The sequence below is a fragment of the Epinephelus fuscoguttatus genome, linkage group LG4 (genome assembly GCF_011397635.1).
Source record: "Epinephelus fuscoguttatus linkage group LG4, E.fuscoguttatus.final_Chr_v1".
Lineage (NCBI taxonomy): Eukaryota > Metazoa > Chordata > Actinopteri > Perciformes > Serranidae > Epinephelus > Epinephelus fuscoguttatus.
The window spans coordinates 6794234-6819548 of NC_064755.1; the positions used below are offsets into that span (position 1 = coordinate 6794234).

General features: G+C 39.5%; 1 protein-coding gene across 1 annotated transcript in view; it reads right to left on the reverse strand.

The window, feature by feature from the left end:
• zfpm1 (zinc finger protein, FOG family member 1) overlaps positions 1-25315 on the reverse strand; it is a 129768-nt gene that overhangs the window by 64542 nt on the left and 39911 nt on the right. The gene's annotated exons all lie outside the window — the stretch shown is intronic.

Genomic DNA, 25315 nt, shown 5'->3' on the forward strand with positions numbered 1-25315 from the left:
CAGCTTGTTTCTCGGATAACTTAAGATCCAGACGTCTAATGACTAAAGTCTCTCATCCGGTTAAAACATATAGTTAAAAACAACCAAGAAATTTGGCTTAAAACTGGATAAAAAGTCAGTTTATGGGGATATAATGCCACTGACAGGTGAAGGCAACCACATGTCCTGGAGCATGTCCTTAATCAATTTACAGATTTCTCTGGGTTGTTGCAATGTTTGGGATAATACATGAACACAACTCAATAAAATATATAACACTGTGGTGTGGTCATGTTCAGACATTTGAATGTGGGAAGTTACTTATTATATCTTTAGTTAAAAAGAGAATAGCAGATCAGAACAAAATTGCACTTTTTTGTTTAAAACACCAATTACATCAGGTGGGCTTAACACAAAATGTACCTGAATAAAAAGAACAAAGTGCAGGGCGATATGGAGAAAATCAAATATTGCGATATTATAACCAAATATCTTGACATCGATATCGATATCACGATGATATAAAATATTTACATAGTGAGATTTTTGATAAATAATCATCAGTAGTGTGGATACAATGACTCAGTAAGGCAGAAAAGTACATCACTTGACTGTAATACAGCCTTGAAAACCAGGAGAAGACAACACTTATGATATTGTGATATCCAAAATCTAAGAAAATATCTTGTCTCATATCATGATGTTAATATATTGCCTAACTCTATAAGAATATCTCCAGAATGGAGCTCCATAAAGAACTAAATTATAGAGGTCTGCCTGTGGACAAGAACACAGAATAATATCACACCGTATTTCTGCAGAAGGAAAAGGATTTGAATTTAATTGTCTTCCCGTGGGCCTTGAGTCTAAACAGACCGGTGCAGGAGAGGTGAAATATAAAACAAAGTGATATTGTTAAACAAGCTATTTATGATCATACGTACTGTTGCAGAGGGGAAAAATACCCAAAATACACTGATCCTTTTTTTTTTTTTTTTTGGACTGGACTCATTCAAAAAACGGTTTCAAGAATTGGACACATTGAACGGTCTAATCCAGAAGATTAATAGCAAGAAGCCAAGGGGGACCTTAAAGCCAAATTACAGTATACCTAAAATTGTAGCTAAAAGAGTGATTAGTGCAGGGCTGATCTGTATCAATTACAGTTTCATAATCCCTGCTGACCATAGTAATTATACAGTACTTTTGATCTATTTTAGCCTGTTTGAAGATTACATCCAAAAAAAAAAAAAAAAAAAAAGGAGTCAGTTAATATGGATTTAATGTGACTTTTTTAAATTGCTTCATTAATAATGCTCCTTCTATAGGATGAATATAGCAGGGTGCTTTAACGGTACATTAAGAGCTATAAACCTTGAAATATACTGTCATATTTATTGAATGTTTCTCTGGATCTAAAGACTGAGTTCTAGTTATTAGCGATTCAAGTCTAGCTGATTATAAAGGCAGTGTCTATTATGTTCATCTGCATCGGATGACATGCTTCATTGTCAGTTCCCGAGAGGATACCATGATAGAATTATTAATTCAGGGTAACCATTTCTTTTAAGAGGATTAGGAAGTGCTAGAGTGATGCAGAAATGGTTAATCGCTTGCGGAGGGAGAAAACAACTCACATACATGTAGATGTATTGGAAAGTCAAGGCAGGTGGGCACATTCTGAATGACTAAATCAGAGTGAAATTAATACAGAGAGAAAACCAGGATTGTTTTTTTTTTTTCATTTCCCGCCTTTCTCCCCCAATCCAGACAGGTTGTAAATTAATTTTCATTAGGTTGTGTCGAACGAACAGAGGGATTGTTTCGGAGCTAAAGCCGTGACTGGGGGCGTATATATTTACAATACTGGAACAAAAGGAGTCTATAATCTATACAAAGCACACAACAATACCCATGAATAAAGAAGCTTGTAGAAAAAGGGAGAGGCAATTTTTCTAATTCTGTTAATTTCACTTCCAAAGCAATTAAAAGCAGGCAGAGATAATGCTGGGAAACAATCGCCGGCTGACAAAGTGTTTCTGTCTTTGTAAATGAAACATCTTTAGGCTAATTTCAACTTCCACGCCTGCATGGTTCACTCTAATTTCAGATAAAATTAACACAGCTAGATTTGGACCTTCATAAAAAAAAGTAGAGGAGAAAGAAAAAAAAAAAAGATCGATCCTGTACACAATATTTTTAGAATTAGGTCTATGTCGCCCGAGCTTTGCTAGATCTAATTTTCAGTATCTATAAGGACATTTTCATACAATTAATTTTCCTTTAATCATAATTGTACAAAGGGACTTCTCTGTATAAAATTCCAATTATATTTCCTGTTTAAAATGTAAGTTTGAATTATGATTTCTTTCCTCATTACGGCTCTGGTTTAATGAATCAATCGCTGCATCACTGCTTTCAGACATCAAATGGCGCGGAAAAGTTTCAGCTCCACTTTCTCCCCTCTTTTATCCAAGGAGAAATATTCTCCCTTTCCCCTTCTCTTCCTGTCTCGGATAGTTGGCAGAAAGGATAGCGGGGCCTGTGTGATAAGTGTGGCACATTCTACTTCATTTGCCAGTTTAAAAGTTAAAGCCTTATTAATTGTTACAGCGTGATATCCACAGGAAAATTGGACTGAACTCATTCAAGAGATGGAGAAATAATAAAAAAGACATAGCCCACATGTGTATCTCTGTAGGAGGGACATCAATTAAGTTGAGACTTATCCAACAGCACCACTGAGCTTTCTAGGTTGTGAACTAAAGACAGAGGAAAAAGCCTAAAGCTTACATTTATTCATGTTTCCAAACTTATGGTTCTCAAGGGGATAAAACTTGTGAAATGTGCGAGATGAAATTCAGGAAATACTTAACATCAGTTCCTGGACGGAGAAGACCTCGCGTTTTTGATGAAACTTTTACAGAGACATTTATAGACCGAGAACATGCAGACACAGTGAACCATCAAATTCAGATTTTGTTTTGTTTGGACTGCTTCAGATTTATCAAAGAGGTTTCTAGAACAAATTGCCTTTGCAAGTAACTGAAGCACACTCAGAGCTTTGACATCTGCCTCAGTGTGGACAAAATTTACCTAGAAGGAAATAAAGACGCTGCGGTGGAGTGAAGAGCAGAGCAGCACTCATCATCTACTGGACTAAAACAGATTTAAAATCAGCTCATCAAGCCCAAAGAGCTTCATTCAAGACAATAATGTATATTAAGACTGAAGATGCAACAAATAGCTATTTCCATCATTAAATAATAATCAGTTACTTTTTCAACTGATCCTGTAGTGTATAAAATTAAAGGGAATTAATGGCAAATGCATATATTAAGTTTCTATATCTTCTTTTCTTTGATTATTTTGTCTGAACAACAGTTAACAATCCCAAATCCCAAAAAGATAACATTTCAATGAAACTATGGGCTGCATGTCATCTGAAATGTTGCTGTATTAATGCCAGTATGAAACCTGGTTTTTCGAGGACTATAAACTTTTCTTTTATTTTGTAAAATAGGACAAACCTCTTACTACCTCAGTTTTTTCAAAAAGGGCCCCAATAAGATAAAATACATTTGAAAATAAAAAAGCAAATTCTTGGTTTAGAGTTGGGATTATCCGATAAAGTAAAAGGTAGGGCTGCAACTATTGATTATTCTCTGTCAAGTAATCTGCCGATTACTTTCTCGATTAATCGATCAACTGTCTGGTCTATAAAATGCCAGAAAACAGTAAAAAAAAATTGGGTCTACAGCCCAAGATGGAGAAAAGAAGAGCATGAAAAAATAGAATATTCACATTTAAGACGATGAAATCAGAGAACTGCCTTTTTTTCTTACAAAATAATTTAAACAAATAAATCCATTATCAACTTTGTTTGGTGATTATTTTAATAGTTGGCAACTAATGGATTAATCAACTAGGTGTTTGGTCTATTAAATATCAAAAAACAGTAAAAAATGTCGATTTGTGTCTCCCAAAGCCCCAGGTGGAGCAAAGAGGAGGGAAGAAACCAGAAAATATTCACATTTAAGAAAATGAGATCAGACAAATGATTTCTTTTTCTTAAAAAAGTACTTGAACCTACTGATAATAAATTGAAAAAAATAAACAAAAAAAAGAAATTAGTTGGCAATTATTTGAAAGTTGACAACTAATCAATTTATCATTATCATAACTCTGATGACACCAATTTTAGGAACCTGGTGGTCTTTGACACTAAATGCTACAGACACAAATCATTTGGTACTTATAAAGTATTAACTAGCTAACGTTTATTATATTCACTCAATGCATGTCTTGAAACGATTAACTGATAACAGACTGACTGACAGATTTTTTTGTCAGTGAGCTAGAGCAGAAACATAATTGTATTCATTAGCCAATCCACAGAAAAATAATCCATACCTATTTGAATAATCAATCCGTTCTGTAAGTGTAAATATCATTAGTCTTGAAATGTTAATCGGACAAAACAAACAACAAAAAGCACTGATAATTTTGGGCATTAGCATATAGTGATGGACATTTTTCACTATTTTCTTACATATAATGGACAACACATTGATCAGTTGTTCCAAACATGAAAGTGATTGTTATTTGCAGCCCTAGTGGACACATTGCACCTGGTATTCAAACAGTATTCAAGACCATGACCTGAATGTGAGGTGTTCAATAAAAGGACATGACTGTGTGCACAAGTTCACTTCCTTCGCTAACATTCTAAAAGGAGCTAAAGTCATTCTCAAAGTGTTTCAGGAAAACAATTTTGAAATTGGGATAAAGTGATAAAGGATTGGTCGTAAAATAAAATTACGAGTCTGTCTTAACTAAGGGAAAATCCAGTCCACCATCAAGATGAGACCAGGACAGATGTGGTAGTACAGGAGTACTTGAGCTCCAGCGCAGAGACTGCAGCTGTCTGTCTTGGAGGCGCGAGGAGAGGCAGAACAAAGTGCTGCGGCTGATGAAGGCGCCAAAGATACTGCTTTATTAACTCTCCGTCCACATCAAACCTGCAGCAAGCAGCTCGCTGATTAAACACAGAGACAACACACATCAAACCTGCATGCTCAACAAGCCTGATTAAACAGACGCAAGCCTCGGCGCTCTCACGCTAATAACCCGCCACACAAAAAATACATTAGACCTGAAAGCAAGAGAAGGAGAGGGAGAGAGAGGAGGGAGAGGCATACTTGTATAAGAAAATCACAGACTTGTGAAGAGAAACATTAAAGGAGGATATTTAGAGAAAGAAAGGGGGAAGAAGAGGAGGATGTGTGAGCTCTCTCTCGAGGGAAACTAAGGTACCTGACACAGAGTCACGCACTGGAGAGGAGCCACTTATTGATCAGAGTGAAGAGAATTACCCACCACGGAGGAAATACTTTTAATCAACTTTGCACTTTAAACATTTTTCCTCAACGCTGCATGGGCTCTTATCACAGCTCCATGGCCACCGTTCCCTACCATCAACCCACACACAAGAGGAACCATCCACACAGTCCGTGATATTGATCTGTTATATTCAGCTTCAATAATAATCAGCTTTTTCTCCTCAGCCTTTAGGATTTGAGCAGCTAACGACTGCCCATTGATTACTCTGGGGATGACAAACTCAAGCAAAGCAAATTCGACGGATCTGAAATCCCCTGGACTTATTGACCGTCCCTCACATCTTCACATCTAATGTGATGATGATGATAAAGTTCCCAAAGTGCACTGGGGGCGTGCAATAGGTAATGGTAAGACCTAACTATTAAGGCCTGCAGGCTGATCATCCTCTATCAATCCTCTGCAACATCTCTTAGATGTTCTGAAACTGATGTGTCATATCCTTCTCAGTGAAACCTGAGATAGACATGACAGGATACAAATGTTTTCACCTATGCAAGTAACAAGTGAACATACAGTATGCTTGCATTCAACTCCAGAAGCGAAAAACCTCCAATTTAACTACACTACAGAGCAATTGTTAGAATTCCTACAGTTACTTAATATTACTTTTTCTTAATATCACAGAGCTGCAAAATACCCTTCAGCTCCCGGAGCCAAAGGTGACGTCCTCAATCAACTTGCTTTTCTGACCAACAGTTGACCAACAGAAATAGGGACCAACCAATTACCAGCCATGATATTCCACATTTTTATGATAATTGTTATTATTTATGTCTGATAGCTGCTAATAATATTACAATATCTTTGACCTATCAATATTGATATCAACATCGAGATACACTTCACTTTGCAGACTTCATAAAAATAATCATCAGAAACGTTACTCAGTGGGTAACTACAAATAATAGAACAGCTACAACTGTCTGTTAAGTTCAGAAAATGACAACACCTCATTGTAATGCAGCCTTTAATACCAGGAAATAACAACACTAGTGATGCTACGATATCCAAATTCTTGCACAATATCTAGTCTCATATCCCGATATCGATATAATAGATATATTGCCCAGACCTGGCCGATAAAATAGAAATTATTGAAAAAACGTGCTAGTTGGATGCAGCCACCTCTCTGTCCTAGAGAGGACGTGACAATTAGTTTGCTTTCATTACTGCTGCAACCTTGAAATACTATTTTAAAACTGAGCACCACCATGCATCATATGTGGAAACTTAAAACAGAAAAGTATATGAAACTGACTTGGTTGGAAAAAGAGTAAGAGGTTATTCAACTTTTTTTCACTTTGCACTGTGTTGTATTTCACACAAGCAAGAAACAGGACATTATTATGACGACCACTCCTAATAGTCACAGCTAAACTAATATCACTATCACTAATACTGCTGCTGTCATCATGATACTGGTGATGATGGTTATAGTGATGAAGATGTACTGCAGGGATCTTAAGGCATCATAAAAATTCTGGCTTTGATGGTGCTACTGTTATTCTGTACTGTATTCTGGAAACTCTACAAAACAGTTGCATGACAAAAAGCAAAAGATGGCGGAAAGTGAAAAGATGGTGCTGAAGTAGCATATTATGGTGCAGCACTATTTTTCTTAAAGGAAAGACCTGCATCACAGCTGCTACTGAAGAGGCTGCTAAGCAATTTGAAATAGGAACAAGACTCTGCCAATAATAAGAAAGGAAAGCAACCACATATTTAAGAATAATGAACAACGGACCACAGCGAGCTGCTTTTGCAGAACAAGACTGCATCAGTATAATGTCTAAATATAAAATCTTTTGGAACTGCATACACCGATTTTGAAGGTTGGGCTTCATATTAAAGCTGAAACAATTAGTGAATAAATTAATTGGTTGACCGACAGAAAAGCAACCAACTTGATGACTAATTAACAATTTAAGTTTTTTTTTTTTTTTTAATGGCAAGCATTACTTTGCTCCAGTCTCTCAAGTGTGAGGATTTTCTTCTTCTCTTTGTCACTGTGGGCAATGAAAATTGTGATGAGTCTTAGAAATGTCAGATAACGGTGGAAACTGTGATGAATTGGAGAAATACTAAACAGACCAATGGAAACTACAAAACAATGAAATGGTAATTAATTGCAGCCCTGTTACATGTAATAACGTCATCCCAAGCTTTTTAGAAGTTTTGGCTCTCAGTCTAATTGAAGCTTTCCACACCAAGAACTACGTAATCCTAAACCTGCAGTTATATAAGAACTGTGACAGGCAGCTTGGGTTAAATACATTCTGCTGTTCATACATTATCCAGGCAGTGTGGTCCACCTCCATCAGGAGAGATGACGTAGGTTGTCATTTATGTATGTATTGTTGAAGCGATCAACTGATCAATTCTAAACTGTCAGTAGGAAGCACTTAACTCGTATCGATTCTAACAAGACAGTGTGATCACGTTACAGCTAGTTGATGGAGAATAAAAGTAGACCAATGTCTGAGAAAGAATCCTCTGCCATACTCCTACACGTCTCATATCAACACCACTCTGCACTGCAGGTGTGTCAGGCAAGCGAACACTGTACTCAAGTAAAGAATATATCAGAAACAGTGTTCCTAAAAAGTTTGGCGGCTCTGACAGCAGCAGTTCAAATCAGACACTTGCTTTCACACATCTCCTGAACCATAAGACTTACACATTTTGAATGAAAACAGACCAAACCCTTCTGCTGGGTTTTTCCAAATAATAATATATATGAAAATAAATTATCCTGTAGTGTCATGTTAAAACAGTACTATTTGAAAAAATTAGACACATAAACAGTCGGAAGAAGTTCTGTACAAACCAAATTTGAGAACGTATGGTCTAATCAGGTGTATACCATTCAGAGCACTATGTCACCCTTAACCTGACCAGAGCATTGAGGTCTGTCCTCGCCAAGCTGACATGTGGAATCTTGCCTCTGGAGGTGGAAACTATCTGATCTGGGAGAGGTCGTAAATGAAATGCAGTTTTTATTGTATTGTCCTATGTATCACAATCTTAGATATAGGCTTTACCTTAAAATGTTCGCAGAATATCCTCATTTGTTTTTTATGTCTGATGAAGGTAGACATCAGCACCTGTTTATAGACAGTGTTTCACTGAGCTCAGTTTGTGTTAAAAATCAATTAACAGCTTCGGAGGCTGCTTTATACCTGACGCGTTAAAGGCGCAGTCTGTGCCTCAGATCAAATGCCTAAGTTATGTTGTATAGCAGAAATGTCTGAGGAGCAGGATTGTGCTCACATGTGCTTTGACGGCGCAGCTGTGGCTCAGGAGGTAAAGTGGGCTGTCCATTTGTGAGGAGGTTGGCAGTTAAATCCCCCGTTCCTCCTCCTCTGCATGGCAAAGTATCCTTGGACAAGATACTGATCCCCAAACTGACTGACTAGATAAAGCCTGGGTCTTTAACAGGGGGTCTGCGATGACTAGGGGGTCCTCAGAGTAACTGCAGGGCGACAAGTCTTAATTTAGTTTTTGTTTCATTTTGTTTTGAAAAATTAGAACATGTATGAAAATACACATTGTCATGAATCCAACATGTTATTAGCAAAGATAACGAGGCCTATTCATGTAAAAGAAAACATTTAATTTACAGTACACAACATTAATGATATACTAACTGTTACTCGTGAATCCTTGTGCAATCATGTGAGCTAGCTAACGCTAAATCACTCTGTGGCACTTATCCATAATAACAGTAACATACTATTGAAACATATTAGCTGATTAGCTGTGTTATTTTTCCAAGTGTAGGGACATTCTTGTGTTGTTGGAACTTTTCAAGCAAAACACTGACACACTGTCCACCTCAGAAACCACTGACACAAGTGCAGAGTGTGAGGCTAAAGCACCTAGCCAGGTTACAGCTGCTGTTGACAGCAGCTACAGGAAAGCACAAAAAAGAGAAGATCACAAAATAAGAGTTATCTCAAGTGCAACTCACTTTTATTCAATGTAGTAGGGGGTCCCTACTCTGTCTGTCTTTAAGCTAAGGGGTCCTTAGCCTAAAAGACACCCATGAGAGTTTCCAGTCTTTTCATCTCACTGCAGTCACTTTTATTGTGGCAAAATGTATCTAGTGGACTGAAAAAGCAATTAATTTTATTGTTCTAGTATGCTACTTAAAGTTTAATTGTATTTGCAATATTAATAATTTAAATAATTAAAAAATATATATATACTTGCCCTCCGTGTATCAATACAATATTGCGACGAAAATATCGCGTTACAGTGTTGGATTTTTTCCCCTCACCCCTAGTGAATGGATTAGTGTGGCATGTGGTGTTAAAGCACTTTGACTGGTTGGAAGATTAGAAAGGCGCTACACAAGTGCAGGTCCATTCATTTATCATTTGATTTTGTTTGACAATATTTGTTCCTTCCCTCTCATTATGATATTGCTCTTGTTTTTGATATGTTCGTAGTGTCTTTGGGGCTGGGCATCTTTTGGTTCATGACACTTTGAAAAATAAACCACCTTAAAGTGTTTTTATGTGACAATAGCAACAACTGCCTAAAAAAGCGCCCAGACAATTTTTTGATTACTTTTTTGACATTATATTCCAACACCACTGCAGGTTTGCTGCCATAAGAAACACAAAGCGCCCACCCACAGCATGAGGGACAGACTGAAGAGAGAAATAAATACGCAGAAATGTCGATCACAGCAATCAGCGAAATACATACTGTAAGTCTAATGATAACAACTGATTACGCTGTGGTGATAAAGGGGTGAGTTGCTGCACTTAAACGCAGCATGACAGCAAATAATCATAAGCCTGAAAATGCATGAACACATTTTAAACATATCGTACATTTTACAGGATTGATCAAGCTGAACATTTTTGGAAATTACATAACAAGCTACAACTGGCCCTACAAGTCATTTCCTACATGAGCTTGTTAAATTGATTGTTTTGAAGACCTTTAAAGGCCTCAAGTTGAGAAGAATTCAAGGCATGTTTAGACTATTAGGACCCTGTTTTCTTAGCTATGAACGCCTCTCAGTGAAAAAGAAAATTCTCTCAGTCTCCATCTCTTCTCTCGTCCCTCATCTCTCTCCAACCTGCAGTCTCTCCTTTATATTCTCGCTTCCTCCTCTCTTTCTGTCATTATCTCTCCGTTCCTCATCCCCTTATCCCCCCTCCCCACAACCGCCACCACCAACACCGCCACCACCACCTCTCTTTCTTCCTCTCCGTCCCCTTTCAATATCACTCACACTCTCTCTCTCTCCCTTATACTCCATCACCTTCCGTCCCTCTCTCTTTCTCTCCCTCCCCTCCATCCCTTTTTCTTTCTTTTTTTTCAGTGAAAAAGCGTAGTGACTGGGAGCGTCACTCTGTGCGGATAGCTGGGAGCCGTTGGCGGTTATCGGCTCCTGCAGACTCTCTCTGCCGGTCTGATCTGTCTCCTCTTCATTAAGCAAATACGCCGACGTGGAAATGAAAACATAATAGCTATTTGATTTCCAGCGAGATATTTTGCATATTGGTTCGGAGCTGATAGCGGAATTTCATCAAGTCGTTTTTTTTCTCTCCTTCTCTCTCTTCCCTCCCTCTCCCGCCACCACCACCGCCGCCACCCCCCACCCCTCCTCCACCATCTCCTTCTTTCCCTCCATCCTCATGCTTTAAAAACTGAATTACTGAGCTGGGCCGTCTTTCAGAGAGATTTCTTTACATTGCTGGGAAGAGAAAAAAAAGAGAGGGAGAGAAAAATCTAGTTCCCCAGGAAGACTACTTAACCGATTAAATATCCCCCCTATTCCCATCTTTTTTCTCCCTTTCCCTTTTTGATAACAAGGAAGAAAATTTGAAGAATTCACAGTGCTTTAGGTTGACTATACTAATCAGAGATAGGAGTGAGAAAATTAACTCCTTAATGAGCAGAGCCGTCTCCCTGATAAAGGTCCTGGGGAGATGGCGGGGTGGGACACTGGCTGAACCTTGGGAGAGAGACATAGAGACAGAGAAGAAGAGATAGACCACGACAAAGCCGACCAGCGGATGGAGGGATGGGGTGTAATGGAAACAGAACGAGAGAGACTTGACACCATGCAGAGGTAACAATTAGTTTCCCTCCTCTGAGGAGGAGATATTTGCTTCTTAGGCATGAGGGGGGCAGGTAGAGAGATAGCAGCAATACCGCCCCTATAGCTCCACAGATACCCACAGTGCCTTGCATCAGTGCTGGCCGTGATGGATGGTCCATTGGCGGGGGTATCCTTCATGCCCCCCGGAGAGAAAAACTAGCCCTGGAGGAGAGGATCAGCAGCCTCTTCACAGCGGGCCTATCTGATAGTCCGGCGCCTCTCAGGAGGACTATTCACCGGCCCCGAGTCCACTGAAATAAATCTCCCTGCTGCTGCTTTCCATGTTGGAACACCGTGTTGCTTCAGACCTGATAGCAGTCCTGCCGTGTTATAGCTGCAGTCCGTCGAGTACTGTACACACTCACACATACAGTGGACTGGACACACACACTTTTGTCAAAAGGTTCGGGGGTTAGGAAAGTGGTTAAGAATTACTGCTGAAAGGTTAACATCATCAATCAGCACATCAGGGTAATGCTGTTCTATTCTTATTGCTGTCAACAACAGGTAAACAACAGCGCGTTGACCATCCCTCTATTCCTTCTAAATTCTCTTCCCATCTATGACTCTCAGCCAAACCCTAATTCTTTAAAGCTGAATTTTCTAAAAGGCTACGCAATTTCCTACAACAGCTGGGCCTGCAATTTTTGGCAAATGTTACTTAAACAGGAGCAAAGAGTGGATTTTTCAGGGACTATTTTCAGTGGTGGATCAATACACATATTTTCATACATGCACACAAACACTCACAATGCTCACACCAGCAAAAAATAAAAAATAAAAACCTGTACCATACTCAAATCACATCTGTCCAATCTTTGTCTAATTTGTCACTTGTCTGTACTGTCACACTGACAAAATAAAGAGAACAAAAAAAGACGTGCTGCCGTTCTGGTGTGTTTCATTTGTCAATTGTATATTTGTTTTTTGTTCATTTTTATTCTTGGAGAAAAGGTGAGCAACTGGAAGACATCACCTTGAACTGTGTTAAACTATGATGGCCAAAATATGGTGTGTTATTCTAAAATTAATCAAATAATCAGATACATTTAGTAGATTATTATCTGAAAATCTAAACAACAACTTGTACAAAATTGTTCTTCTTTTTTTATTTTATTGTTAGAAAACAGACGTGTCAGTGCTTTCTGCTGGACAGCCAATGAAATGCATACACTGTTTCTATATAACCTTTAACATATCTTTGCCATTTCTGTACTGATGTTTCTTACTGAGTGTACCGATCTGATTTATCAGTTTAGCTCTACAGTATTTTTATAGATTTAAAGGGTAGATGAACTTTAGAGAGATGATCAGTGAGCCAGAAGGAGTCAGTAGTGTACAAGAACAAATCTTAGAGTGTACTGTGTGTACACCTGTGTACTGAAATTCCAAAGATAGGATTGCTGTAGGGAGAGGGTTGTCATTAAATGGTTTGTTCACCAGACATCACAGACAAACACTTTAAAATGCCCCACTATGTAGATATAAGATAGCATTCTTTTATAATTAAAGGCGCTGAATGTAAGAATGTGGCCAAAACGGTTACTGCACTCAAATTCAAAATACTGCCGCGAGTCGTGTCCGCCCCCCCTCCCCTACAGATTCGAGGTTGCTGGACAGCGGCACGCTGGAGACTGATGTGTTTGCCCACGGGCGGCTGCCGTGGCAGGGCCGCGTCACTGCATCCTTGATCTTCAGTTTTCCAGCGGACCGTTCGAGCAAGTCTGGCTTCTCTGCTGCTAATGCTGCTGCCAGGATACAGCTGAGGAGGAGCCGGCTGCTAATGCTATGTAACGGGACACTGCTAACGCTGCTGCCGGGATACAGCTGAGGAGACTGCTAATGCCATGTACCGGGACTCTGCTAATGCTGCTTGTGGTGCTGCTGTAGCTCAGTCGTAACTGTAACTGATGTTGAGGCTCTACTGACTGCGTGACTGGTAGACAGTGGTGGGTGGCGCAACAGGCCAAAACACAAATTCAAAACATAAACATGACTTGCAGACCGTAAATTTTTTTTTTAAAATGCGAATATTCTGGCTGTACTATTGTTGTCAGTGAGATCAGTATGCTATATGAACATTATTCCTTAGTCTCTGTGACATATTAGGAGGATTTTACGACTATTTGCTTAGATTTCTTACATATAGCTCCCTTAAATTTCAGGTGTCCATTTCAAAAAATGTTTATGCTGCTTTCAGTCATATAATATCAGATAATATGCCCTAATCAGATTTTTTAAACTTTCAAATACCGGTATCAGATGAAATCCTGTGTCATTGTAAAAGCTATTTCAGAGGGTGAGAAAGAAGCTTGGGGGGAGAATCCAAAGGAAAATAGTTAAGTGCTCCTTGAAACTGCTCAGTTTAGCTCTATAAAAGATTTAAAATCTTTCTAGGGTTTCTTCATGGAACTGTGTGGGCACAAAAAAACAGCATCAATTAATAGAAATTGATCACGGTGTCAGAGAAGAACGGAACAACACACAATGTTTCAACAACAGTGTGTTAAAACGGAACCGCATGACTCACACAGTGTGATAACATTTTGGAGATGCTGCATTTCAGCAGATTTCATCACCTTTGACAGAGAGATCCTATCAGGCTCGTCTGACAAAAACAAAGTCACCTCTCTCCATCTCTGAACACCACATCTGTTCTGCCTCTCATCTTTGTTTTTATACAGCTCGCTGCGATTTTGGCTGCACTTTGTATACACTTCCCATGTACTGGAGGAATGTCCTCCGAGCACTCTTGAGTCAAGTACGAAGGCACATGACAAATACTGTTCCTCAAACAATGGATGCGCATGACTGAGTAAGATATATTTAGTGTTAACTGTGTAAAGTCTGAATGATAAGTTAATACTGATGAGGTTTTATCAAGTTTCAAATAAAGTATCCACATTTTTATTTACCACTATATCACTGAGGCGTCTCATACATTTCCTGCATGATGTGTGGTGTGGAGACACCTCGTGATGTGTTGGATCAAGCCTTTCCTCTGGTATTCTGTTTCACAACCGTTTCTTCTCTGGCAGCACTTCAGACGCACTCACCCTGACAGACTGTTTCATGTTCCTCAAGGACGCCTCACTCCCACATACATCACAGAGGAGCAGCAGTCTGCAGTTTGAATATGACGAAAAATGAGCGGTGTGTTTCTCTGAAAATCTAATGAAAATGTGTGCATTATGATAAGCATGTAAGGGAATGACAGTGTGTGTATGTTCCAGACTCATATTTCTCCAAAGAAGAACTACCAGCTTTCATGTCGCAAATGTAAATTCAATCCGATCAAACTCTTCATTTTTTTCTGTTATTGCCACCAAGGCATAAATCTGCATGTTCAGTGAGCTCGTCAGACTCAGTTGGGTAGCATCATACTGACAGGCTCCATGTCTACAATCCCCTCAAAGCTGGGCAGTTAACGACTTCAAATTCAGTACGCACCTTTTTTGGTTCAGTATGTCCTGTGAATCAAATACATAAAGTAACACAAACTCAGTTGGTGACTGTTGGCTACATCAAGCTGATCATGTTAGTAAACAGGGATGAGACACTTTTAGATCAATCGGTCAATGAGCATCATGGTTTTACAGTAAGCTACGACAACTCTTTAAAAGGGGCAGTGGCTCAGATTCATCTCTAGTTAGATAATGTTATGTTTGTAGAACTGACTATCTGAGACAAGCCAATTAAAGGGCAGCTAGAACAGTCTGACAAGTTTGGAAAATTACATCACTTTACTGCAATGCCTCCTTTAAAACCAGGACAAGACAACCTCATATTACCATACCCAAAACACAAGACAATAATACTCTCATATCACGATGTCCATTTAATGATAATATAAGCCCAGCCCTAGGTGTCTCCTTTATTTATTTATTTATTTATTTAGGTTATCATATTATTCTGTAGCTTCCCAGTGGTGGTCCTTATGTGTTTCAATCAAAAAAATAAATAAAATTGGGTCCATGTATGTATGCTTTAGCACCAAAATGCTATTCCCCAAGCCTTTATAAAAATGTTTGTCCCACATGACCTGATTTTAGTTTCTGCATGACAATGTTGCTTCATATAAATCAACGTACTGCTGTGGACACCATGTTAGTTCTGTTCCAAAAGTCACACACAAACAATCGAGGTGACGATAGACCAGCAACACTCACATGCTGTGAGGTAAAATCGCTGTTTCTGTTAATGGAGTCTGGTGGCTTTGAGGAGAGAGTGTAAATATGGAACATTGCTGTAAAATAATCTCAGAATATGTAAAAAGGGTAAAATATATTTTGCTGCTGCTTCTGTTCATATCCATCAGACTCCATTAACAGAAACAGTAATTTTACCTCTCTGAACACTGGAGTTGGTCTCCCACTGCCTCTGATCAGTTATTTAGTTTGTGCTATTGTGTGACTTTTGGACTAACTAATATGGGGTCCACAGCAGTCCATTGCTGCGTCTCCAAATTAGGAGCATGGAAATGTTTTTATACGATACACATTTAATATCATGTCATACTGATTCTCGAGTGGGCATTTCCAATTGAAAAACACACAAAAGAATGCAGATGGACCCACCTCTTAACAATTTAGTATATGATAGATTACTATTGATACCTTTCAAAAAATATGTGAAAAAATCATTCATTTTGAGCAATGACCCCAAAACCATTCCCTCTGTGTACCATTACATCACTGTTATGCATGTAGTCTACCCTAATACAGTGAACTCTTTTTAAAGGCTGTTGTTTTGTTTGTGAACACAACCCAGACAACCCCACAAAACAAAATAATGAATTCAACTTTTAATACATGATAAGATATTTAGCATGACTAATTAAATTTGTCACCGGAAAAGCTCTAAACCAAGAAAACCACAACACTTCTGAACACTTTGAAATGAACTTAAAGACAAAGCTGATGCTTTTTCACAATTGATATTTCAAGTTCATTCTCCTTCAACAGGGAAATGCTATAATTAACTGAATAGAGGAAGGCAGAATTCTGCAACATTCTCACAACCGTTTAGGTCCCAAAACTCTCATGACCCTCAGCATTTAGAGAGTCAGTTGGTTTCTAAAACTGACTGAGGTTTATTTTTGTCTTTTTTTTATCTGGGGAATGAACAGAGCTCAAAATTACTCACATAAAACTTATGCTTAAGCAAAGTCACTTCTTTTAAATACATGAAATGCATCATCTGCATATCATGTGACCCTCCACAATGGCTCACAACCCAGAGTATGAGAAACTCTGACGGTTAGCAATAAAAATAGATGAAAAAATTTCAAATGACCAAACGGCAACCTTTGTGGCTGAAAAATGAAGCTAACACGGAAATGCCAAAAACTGTGGTTCCTCTCACGGCCACTTGAGGCTTGCTCCAAGACTGAGTCCGTGCCCATAGACCCCCATGTTAAAATGTGCTACTTTACAGCAGCAAAAGACATGCTAACAGCCTGGTACAAAAAAACGGTTTGGGCTTCTAAAGCTAATTGCCCCAGTTTGCCCCTCAGTTTGTTTTCAGCTCATAAAAGTTAACTGTAACGTTTTGGTCACCTAAAAAGTCTTGTTCAGAGTTTGGTTGTACTTCAAGACTCTCTAAGCAGTCAGATAATCTGTTTTTCTACATTTTATTTAATGTTTTTTAAGCCTGTTTTTCACCAGCAAAAAACAGCATTCCCATTAGCATTATCACAGTTAACCATAGCCGTCTATGCACCATGCTAACAAAGCTGGCAGTTTGCAGGGTTATCTCCACTGATTATCAAAATAAGGTCACTTCTGATTTCAAAAGTTCAAGATGGCGACGGCCAAAACATGAAACTCAAGGCTCAAAATGGGAGTCGACAAACCAGTGGGTGATGCTACCGTGGCAACATCCATTATCTTATTCAGTCTATGTGTTTGACTCTTCCAGGACTTGCAGCCACCCCGTCTCTCAGGCCTGATCTGCTTCTCTTAACAGCTTATATGTCCAACAATCTCTAAAGAATGAATGGCTGATAGCAAAATTCTCTGTGTCTTTTTAATGGACTGGTAATGATAAAATATAGAGGAGAAAAAGGAGTAAGAACAGGTGGTGTTTCCAAAAAAAAAAAAAATTAAAAAAAAAAAAAAAGAGGGGAGGAGTTGGGAGGGAGGGAGATAGAGAGCAGTTACCATGCAGCCCGAGCTGAGACCCTGGACTATTGAAGCCAGGCATGCAGACGAGAAAGCCAGCCGATAAGCCCGGCTGATAAAAGATAGAAAATAGCAGCAGATTTGAACTTTCCCACCGTCCTAAGATCCACAGGGGGAGGAGGGGTTGATTCAACTACTTATTGAATCCCTTCCTATCTCAAACCATCCTCCACCACCCCCTCCCAAAACCCAACAGCCAGGCAAGGCCACGACTGGAGCGCGGATACAAGGTTGATACATACAAATACACTCTCACTCACACACAGCAGGGTTCCCACTGCACGATTCTTCTAGACATTGTGGTGAACTCTGGTGATACTCTAAAAGTGTCGTGACCAGTGGGAGCACACACACACACAGAACAATGATGCATACACAGAATTATCAGCATAATGTTATCACATCTTGACGAATTTAAGAGTTAAAATAACCAAAAAGTTTCATGGAGAGGTCAAAGAAAGGTCAAGAACTGGTTTCTGCACGCACGCACGCACGCACGCACGCACACACACACACACACACACACAAGGTCACACAGTATGTGAAGTCTAACCATCTTCGCTCCATCCTCAAATCATATCAGAGACAGTGTTTCTTTCCATATCGCTGCTCTTCTCCGTTGACATGGAGACTTGGCCTTGACTAAAATGGTGAGAATTTTCACACACTTCTATGTGCAGACAAACACACACATGCGCGCGCATGCGCGCGCGCACACACACACACACACGCTCACAGACATGCACGCGTGCGCACACACACACACACACACACACACGTGTGCGCGCACACACACTCACACACTCACTCACACACACTCTGGTGAAATAAGGTCATTCCCATATCCGACATGGTTTTGGCTGTGAAATTTATTGATGGGATTCATTCACAAGGTCTATACTGCAGTCGCTCTTTGGCACTGCTCTGATTCTTACACAACAGTACAGGTGTGACCTGCCCATATCCTGTATGGGAAAATACACCAGTGATGACAGAAAAAATATACATACAGCAACTCTCATTTCACTCTAATTTTGCATAGGATAATTTTCAAGGGTTTCATGCTTCCCGATGGGTTAAAAAAAAAACACCTCAGGGTTTATGGAATATTTTTATGCCCAGACAAATAAAGTCACATTATAAACAAGGCAGCTTGTATTAGTGCCACAAATGTTGTAAACAACAGCTCTTTTTAACAGTATGTTTAAGAGCAGTGAGCAAATTAAAGCACTAATGCCATAAGCACTTCTGAGTAAGCATGATTGCTATTAGCTTGATTACCACTGAGGTCAGAAGCCCCTCTTACACTGCCGTTCAAGGCTAATACTCTGCTTCACCATTTCGAATAAAAAGGTACAATCACGGAATAAGGGGACAGAGTTGTCTTGCCCCTTAGCTGGTAGCAGGGAGGATTTCTGTGTGAAAAGGGCTAAAGTCAAAATTGCTGACTGTTCTTTTGTAACCAAAAAATAAAAAATAAAAAATACTGCAGCTTGCTCCAGCTTTAAAAAATGGCTGCTGTTCCAAGTTGAGTAAACTCTCAGACTCACACAAAGTCAATAACTTTTATGTTGGTGGTGAATTATATGGACTGTTCCATTATAGAAAAATCTAATATTTGCTTTTTGAGCTTACACATTTATTATGTTTCTGAAATATACTGTATATACAGTACAGGCCAAAAGTTTGGACACACCTTCTCATTCAATGCGTTTTCTTTATTTTCATGACTATTTACATCGTAGATTCTCACTGAAGGCATCAAACCTATGAATGAACACATGTGGAGTTATGTACTTAACAAAAAAAGGTGAAATAACTGAAAACATGTTTTATATTCTAGTTTCTTCAAAATAGCCACCCTTTGCTCTGATTACTGCTTTGCACACTCTTGGCATTCTCTCCATGAACTTCAAGAGGTAGTCACCTGAAATGGTTTCCACTTCACAGGTGTGCCTTATCAGGGTTAATTAGTGGAATTTCTTGCTTTATCAATGGGGTTGGGACCATCAGTTGTGTTGTGCAGAAGTCAGGTTAATACACAGCCGACAGCCCTATTGGACAACTGTTAAAATTCATATTATGGCAAGAACCAATCAGCTGACTAAAGAAAAACGAGTGGCCATCATTACTTTAAGAAATGAAGGTCAGTCAGTCCGGAAAATTGCAAAAACTTTAAATGTGTCCCCAAGTGGAGTCGCAAAAACCATCAAGCGCTACAACGAAACTGGCACACATGAGGACCGCCCAAGTAAAGGAAGACCAGAGTCACCTCTGCTTCTGAGGATAAGTTCATCCGAGTCACCAGCCTCAGAAATCGCAAGTTAACAGCAGCTCAGATCAGAGACCAGATGAATGCCACACAGAGTTCTAGCAGCAGACCCATCTCTAGAACAACTGTTAAGAGGAGACTGCGCGAATCAGGCCTTCATGGTCAAACAGCTGCTAGGAAACCACTGCTAAGGAGAGGCAACAAGCAGAAGAGATTTGTTTGGGCCAAGAAACACAAGGAATGGACATTAGACCAGTGGAAATCTGTGCTTTGGTCTGATGAGTCCAAATTTGAGATCTTTGGTTCCAACACGTGTCTTTGTGAGACGCAGAAAAGGTGAACGGATGGATTCCACATGCCTGGTTCCCACTGTGAAGCATGGAGGAGGAGGTGTGATGGTGTGGGGGTGTTTGCTGGGTGACACTGTTGGGGATTTATTCAAAATTGAAGGCACACTGAACCAGCATGGCTACCACAGCATCCTGCAGCGACATGCCATCCCATCCGCTGCGTTTAGTTGGGCGATCATTTATTTTTCAACAGGACAATGACCCCAAACATACCTCCAGGCTGTGTAAGGGCTATTTGACCAAGAAGGAGAGTGATGGAGTGCTGCGGCAGATGACCTGGCCTCCACAGTCATCGGACCTGAACCCAATCGAGATGGTTTGGGGTGAGCTGGACCGCAGAGTGAAGGCAAAGGGGCCAACAAGTGCTAAACACCTCTGGGAACTCCTTCAAGACTGTTGGAAAACCATTTCAGGTGACTACCTCTTGAAGCTCATGGAGAGAATGCCAAGAGTGTGTAAAGCAGTAATCAGAGCAAAGGGTGGCTATTTTGAAGAAACTAGAATATAAAACATGTTTTCAGTTATTTCACCTTTTTTTGTTAAGTACATAACTCCACATGTGTTCATTCATAGTTTTGATGCCTTCAGTGAGAATCTACAATGTAAATAGTCATGAAAATAAAGAAAACGCATTGAATGAGAAGGTGTGTCCAAACTTTTGGCCTGTACTGTACAAGTTGCTCAAAGTGCAGCCTGCGATCCAAAAACAGCTCTTACAAAGATTTTGTGCAGCCTCCACAAAATCTATATCGTCTTTTGCAACCATTTCAATACTTTCACTTTCAGTTGCTTACATTTAATACTGTACACTACTTGGCTACTGCATCCCACCTAACAAGCATCTGTCAGGTTAGAAATGACAACTAGTGCAACATCCTATGTGTCGCAGTAATTATATTCTGTCATCAATACTAGTGCTGTCAGCTAACGTTAGCAATGTCAATAGACAACTCTGCAGTTTAATATGGAAGTGAGATGGTAATATTTCCTGTGCGGCCCTAAATCATATCCCTGAATTGGTGGTCAGTCATCAAAACTTTGAGAACTCCAGACTGAGGGAATTCTATCAACAACATAAAGGCCTGGTAACACTAGAAAGTGTCACAGCAATCTTTTTTCTCTTTCCTAATGCATTACTCAATCTACTTACTTACTTACTTGAGCCAATCCACAAATCACAGTGATTCTATTAATTAATTTAATTTGCCACAAATTGTGGCCATTTTAAAAGCTGGTGTGACCAAGCCTTTAACTTTGTCAGCAGTGCAGATTATAAAAAAGTAGAAATACTATTTCTGGGGATTAAACTCAGAGAGACGCCCTCCCCTGGTTCCTGGTTTAAATAATACAACTATCGCAAAGCTGATGCTTTTGATTTGATGTTCATTTGAGACTTTCAGGGTAGTCTGACCTAAATTGACAAAAAATACTTGTGCTCCCAACTGGCGGAGGGTTGTTTTGGCTCTCGATGTCACTCTCTGTAATGTCAGCAGTTACACACAATTAAATACAAGGTGCCCCATGGCTAGCAGAGTCACACCACCTGACATCCTGTAACCCGCAGGTTGACTTTCAAATATGTGTCAGATGCAGGACGGGCTAAAGGGCAGTGTTTTATTACTGCTCTTTGAGAAGATTTGATTAAAGCTTAAGAGGAGAGAGCTTATATGCTTTATTTTAGGAGTCTAAGCCTATACACTCAGTTATGTTATGTGGAACCTGCTCTTCCCCAAGTCTACCCAGGCTACACCCTTCTGCTAAAAGTTGGGCTTTGCATTCAAGATGAAGGGGAGTAGTACACTGATTCAGAACCAAAATAAAAATTTGAAATGTCAGATGGTTATAACAGAGATATTTTTGTACCTACATAAGATACTGGGTACGGAAACCAGCTGGCCAAACCAACAAATGGTAGGAGGCATGGTAGTTGAAGGTCATGTAACTGACAAATAAAAAAAATTGGTCAATTTCACTGTAAATATGTCACATAAAATTGCATCCTATTTTCTTATAATACAGATGGATGATAGTGAGTGAAGCAGATGCCATTAACCCTCGTCCAGTTCCCTCTGTGCATACCACACTCACACACAAACTGTCCCCCAGGGCAGTTCTTGTTGCATTCTCAGGCATGTTTTTGTCTCTGTTTGCCGGAGCTGTTTTCCCTCCATCCCTCCCTCGCTGTGTTTAGTCTCTGGGACCAGTAGAAACATCTGTGTGTGTGTGTGTGTGTGTGTGTGTGTGTGTTGATTCCTCCTCTGTGGATGCACAGTTGACAAGAGGTTTCAGGGTTGACACTCGGATAAAAAAGAGAAAGCGAAGGCCACAGTATTTGAGAGGATGAATTAGATAAACAAGGAAAGAGAAAGATGAGAAGTTGAAACTAGGCAGAGAAGGAAGAGAGGAAGAAAGTTGTGGAAGTGAGGAGGAAGAGAGAAGCCAGGAAAGAAATGTGACAAAGATGAAAAGTGTAAACATCACCATTTTCTAAAAAAAAAAAAAAAACAAACAAACAAATAATTTCAGGTATCTTCATAGATAATAAGCAGATCGGAAATTCAGACCTCATCAGCTGAAGATCTTTGTGTTCTCAATGTTAACAACATTTGTTCTCTTCTACGTCCGCAACATCCTTGTGACGTGAACACAGAGCTGCTTCATGTCAAAGATGTGGTGCTGGGGGGTGCTCAGACAGGGAGGGTGAGCGAGGGAGGACCACGGTAAAGGGAGTCTCTCTCTCTCTCTCTCTCTCTCTCTCTCTCTCTCTCTCTCTCCCTCTCTCTCTCTCTCTGCCTTTCGTCTTTTTTTTCAGGGTTGAGATCAAGGAGAAGGGATTGCAATCAGGCTTATTATATCATGCACACACACACAGCACAGGCACAACACTAGTCACACAAAAAGTCAGACGCACACTCTCCCACATACTGTACACACTTTGAGAAATGTCTCTCATGTTAATCGGGCCATACATGAAAGTCTGATCCACCTGGATCTGATGTCTGCAGTTTCTAGCTCTGCCAGGTCTCTGATCATTTGATGCAGCATATCAGCAGATGACACACAACCTTCATATTAACCAACTATAAATGCAGGTGAATAATTTATAATAATTATAATCATAGTGTGTGTAGTCACATGTATCCAGGATTTACTGTGACAGAGTTGAAGTGATGTGAAAGCAGGTCATATTTGTAATCATGGAAACTTGAGCAACAACATTAATGGGAAACATTGCTATTTGTGTAAGGGGCTATCAGTTGAAGTGTCCTGTTAGGCCCTGAATGATGTATCAGAGAAATTTAAGGGGCATGAAATGGACAAATTCATATGCATAAAACAAAATATCACCTACAGGTGACTTTGACCCAAAGCTGTTCCTGCTTTCAAAGAACTAATAACTCTGTATAGAGATAGAGACGGCACACGATACGGCACAATTACAAGATCCTTTCAACTACTGGCTGAGATGCTGTTTGGTTGACTGTGCAAATGGCTCTGTACAGCGTCTTGCTGGATGACATCACATTGTGTTGCATAACGCTATTGTGGATAGGGATGTCAAGTGAACCGACACTTATGTACCACGTCAATGCCGAACTTAAGAAAACGTGACAGTACTTTTTTTTTCTCCAGAACCGTAGGAGGATGCAGTTCTTCCAGACCTGACAAGGCAGCATATAGTATGCCTATTAGTGTTTTAGTCTGCTGTTAAATGCTAAAGGAAGAAGAAAAATGCCTAACAGCACAAAAGACACACAGCAACACATGGAAGACAGCGACATGCGGAGCTGCAGCAACAGCTCCGCCCTGACTCGTCTAAAAGAAAAGCTTTTTTTCAAGAGGCCAGCATTGTTTTTTTGTTTGTTTTTGTTTTTTTAATATTGTTATTATTCTTTGCAATGGGGAGGCTGCGTATTTACACTATGCTACAAATGCTAGCAGTGTGACAAGGTGCTGAGGGTCCATTCCGTGCTGAGCACTGCATGTTGTGTGTTTTTTTTGTTTGTTTTTTTTTCTGGTTGCCAAGAGCTTAAAAATTTACAACCTTGGGTGAAATGCTTCATTCATCACTGGCACTTTGTGCCCAATCATAGTGGAGGAGGGGCAGATCAAATAGCGTACCACAAACGACCAATTTCCACCAAGCAGTCCAATACCGTTCAGTTCAGTTCGGTACACATTTTAGATGTGTTAGATGGAACAGTGAGTGACAACAACCCCGCTCACATTTAAGAGTACTGTTTGTGGTGGAAACGCTAAACAAACCTAGGGTCTAGGTACCATGTCGAAGGGTTACGTTTGGCTCTGAAACAGGGCTAAAGACCAATCTTCACACCTTAGATGTCCAAGTACTGAACAACAACAATGGTAGACATATGTAAATATAGTGAAGGCTACTATATCAAAATCATGAACCCACACAGACCAGTACTTTGCATTTGAGATGGATAATCAGGCATTGACAATAAAATTTAAATAACATTTATTTTAAAAAATTTTCAATAAAGGAATGTGTGTTTAGGTATATACACTTTAGCAACACTACACAACACTTTAGCTATGCTCTAGCTATATACTGGAGTCCGATAATGATATTTGACAGAGACATCCGTCAGTAGCATTTTCTCTCTGCATTTTTTTGACGAGACATAATCTTGAAACAGATCGCTTAGATTTGTCTTTAAAATGAATTATGACATATGGGGCGATATTTTACAGTGTAAAAATCAGCTGCTAATAATACTAGATTTATATTCATAACTTGTCTGCACTTGCACAAACTATGTAATGGTGACTGTGGTTCTAATTTACCTGAAAATGAATTATTTATTGATACATCAATACTGATATATCAAGCAAGAAGCTGATATTCATGGTGTCAGGCCAATTTATTGGCCTAGCTCTAGTTAGCAACATTGGTTTTTTTTTCTGACTGGCATATTGGCAGGACAATCTGTCAACATTTTAATGTGTTTACGAGTATTTTAAATGCACACATTCTACTTGA